General features: G+C 38.2%; 1 long non-coding RNA gene across 1 annotated transcript; it reads left to right on the forward strand.

Moving 5' to 3' along the window:
• Positions 1-532: 532 nt before the first annotated feature.
• Positions 533-2,456, forward strand: LOC120324089. The gene is made up of 3 exons (XR_005565093.1): positions 533-597; positions 1,436-1,499; positions 2,386-2,456. It is a non-coding gene; the product is annotated as an uncharacterized LOC120324089 (long non-coding RNA).
• The last annotated feature ends 1,023 nt before the right edge of the window (positions 2,457-3,479 follow it).

Here is a 3,479-nt window from a genome sequence, read left to right on the forward strand (position 1 = left end):
TTGCTGACGACACCAAGTTGGGTGGGAGTGTTGATCTGCTGGAGGGTAAGAATGCTCTGCAGAGGGACCTGGACAGGCTGGATTGATGGGACAAGGCCAACATGTATGCGGTTCAACAAGGATAAATGCCGGGTCCTGCGCTTGGCTCACAGCAACCCCATGAAGCAGTACAGGCTGGGGGAAGAGTGGCCGGAAAGCTATCCAGTGGCAAAGGACTTGGGGATACTGTTTGACAGCTGGCTGAACATGAGCCAGCAGTGTGTCCAGGTGGCCAAGCAGGCCGTGATTGTCCTCAATGATTTTAAAGATCTTTTCCAACCTAAACAAGTCTATGATCTATGAATTTGTAATTTTGTTTTGTCCTTCTGTAACTGATTTTTTGAACCTAAGGACCAAGAGAAGCCGTAAAACAAACCAATGACAAACTATCACTTGTAGTTGGTAACTATAGTGATCTCTGGCAACCGTAGTGATGTCTGAGAGAAGTGGAGAATGGACCTGGTCTACTGATGGAACCAGAGAAAAGAACAGTGGGATATACCCTCAGGAAACATGATTCATACCTACGCTGCCTTCTTTTTTAGTAGCTCCTGTGAGGTAAGATTTTCCCTGATTTCTAACCCCCTGCAAAATTACTGTTTTTACATCTATGTGGCTCATTCAAGGAGCAATGACCCCTGACATCTCAACTGTGACTTATCAAAGCATGGAAATACTTTGATACTATAAGCAGGATGTGAGCTAATTAATGTAAAATTCCAGAAGAAAATAGTTAGGGACTGCAGGCAATACATTTTATGAGAATGTAAAATCACAGTAGTGCTTTGATTTAGGTCTCTGGCTTCACCAAAATTACCTTTGATTTTTGTAAGTGTGGTCGTACAAAATTGTAGTTTACCTTTGTTTAGCTGATGATCTACTTTTATTGTTGCAAATTTTCAAAGAGAAGAATGTAATACGCCCTTGTTCAGTGTACTGTTAATCAAACCAGGAGCAGCTTCTTTTTCCTTGGTTACTTCCATTCCTTTATTGCAAAACATCTTGAAAGAAGTAACAGATATTATTGACCAATACCTTCTTTTGAAAACATGTTTGAAAACTTAGGTGGGGGACTGGGAACTTTTAGCAGTACAAGTTGTACATGAAATTTCTAGATGCAAGTATTGTTTCATTAGTAAAAAATGGCAGTAGCAGAGTTAGTACCTTTTGTTTGCTGTCTGTGAACTTGGCAATTATCTCTCCTGTCTTTTCCTCTTTTGTGATTAAACTCCTTTTGTTGTGGCTCGCATTTTCCAGTTCCTTGAACTGTGCTTTCTATTGCATAGTGATTCAGATGAGGCCTTGGAAAGATTGGGGAGGGTGGAAAATATGCATCACATATCCTGCAGGCTGTGGTTATATTTGCTTTACCTTGACGAGGGTTCTCATTTTCCAGACCAGCTGCTATTGATTATGTTCATCCTGTCCTACACCCTAATCCAGGAAAGACACCTCTCTTTGTAAGTATGTTGATAACCTGGATCGTGCAAAATGACTGTTTTTATGCTCCTGATATTTGTGATAGACCCTCCTTTACATCCCATTTTCATTTGGGAAAGGGATGGACCAGCACTCACAGACTGAATCTTCTGTATTCAGTGCCCTAAGAGGTTCCTTACTCCCAGAGCAGGATGAGAAAATGCCTTAACACACTCTCCATTTGTTACCTGTTGTCTAATGCATACCACTCTACTTTTCCAGTTCCTAACCAGATGCATGCAGTCGTAGAAGTCTGAATTGTTACTGAAATATTAAATAAAAAATTTACTTTAGACTACTATATCTGTATTTCTACATCTATTTTAAAATAAAAAAGGAAGAATGAAGGTCAGAAAAACATGGTAATGACAGTGGTTAGCAGATTATGGTGTTAAATGATCTTTGGAGAATCTCTTAAGTGAGAGATGAAGAGGAGATGAATAAAAAGTTATTACTAAAATTGCCTTGTTAAAACTTCATCCTGGGACCACATCCTGCTTTCACTAATACCCAGTTGTTTAATCAGTTCTGAAATGATGTCAGGAGTGTGTGGGCTTTTCTTTGCTATACCGAAATCATGTTCAGCTCTATACTCAAAACAAAACAAAACAAAACAAAACAAAACAAAACAAAAAACCAAGTGAATTCTGTTTCTGTGTAAACATCTTTATTTCTCTGCTATTCAGTGTTATGTTGGCTAGCAAAGTAAGGAGAGATGAAAGCTTAGATCTACAATGTTACATGGCATTGATAGGCATAAAATAGGAATGATTTAGAGAAAACATTATCTAAATGATGAATAGCTAGAGGGGGGATGGGTGACTAAGGCTGAGCAGATGTAGGAATTTTCCTGTTTTCTTCCTGCAGGTTCTGTGAGAGGAAACCTGGATCCAAACTGGGATTCTGGCCTAATCTGTGCAATGAGAGAGGTTGGGTGCTACAGTCTAATCTGTGATCTCTGCCTGGCTGAGATCAGCCCATGCTAAAAATCAGTCTCAACCACTGTAGATTTTATGTGTGGATCCAAGACACATCTAAGCATTTTCGTGACTCCAGAATCACAGTAAATCATTACATCCAAAATTAGATTTTGGGTCATTTTTATGTTTGTTAGTATGCTTTTCTTTCTTCACAATTATAGATCAACTTCAGTCAAGTGATGTTTTCATTTCAACACCGTTGTTTTGTTCAAATATATTGAAACACTGAGCAAGTTTACATGCAAAATTCAAAACATGAGATAAAGGTCAATCTAAACCCATAATTTATTTGTATGACTTGGAGTTTAAATAAGAGTAAACAGAAAATTCAACAATAAAACTACCAGGTTTCCAAGACAACAAGTAATGGTATTTTAGTTTTTAAACACCAAATCCAGCTGTTAAGTCCCACTCGATATTACTGAAGTGTTGTCAAAATTAAGCACAGCAAATGATGTGACTCTAAATATCTAAACTATCCATATTGAAAAAAGAATTATCCTACACTGGTGTTGACATGCTCATGCTTGCTCTGTATCTTTTTCTCATGTCTCGCAAGCTGTTAGGTATTCTGTGTGGTAGCCTGGATTCCCTAGTTGTATGAAATATGCATCAGGATACTTCTGTCAAAGTCTTATACTCTTCAGAATGTCTTTCTCCTATCTCACAGTCAATGTGTAGAACAAAGCAAGCAGTCATTCAGAGGGCATTATGGACATTTCAGGTTTTTCCCTGGCTTAAGGGTTTGTTTTTTATTTAAATTATCTGTGTAGTAATTGGCTATTAGGTGCTGCTCAATAAGTCAAAGAAGTAAGTTTTAGGTCACAACACATATTCCCAAAAATTCTGTTGCTTGAGCATGATAGTGCAATGTCACAGTTTGTCTGAAGGTGAAACAGACGTGTTTTGTGTTACTAACCAATTGAAGGGAAAAGAAAGACTAAGAATATGACGAAGGCTGTCCGTTATTTAAAGTTCCAC

The sequence above is a fragment of the Pipra filicauda genome, unplaced genomic scaffold (assembly GCF_003945595.2).
Source record: "Pipra filicauda isolate LSUMZ 115617 unplaced genomic scaffold, ASM394559v2 scaffold41_size5083284_pilon, whole genome shotgun sequence".
NCBI classification, from domain to species: domain Eukaryota; kingdom Metazoa; phylum Chordata; class Aves; order Passeriformes; family Pipridae; genus Pipra; species Pipra filicauda.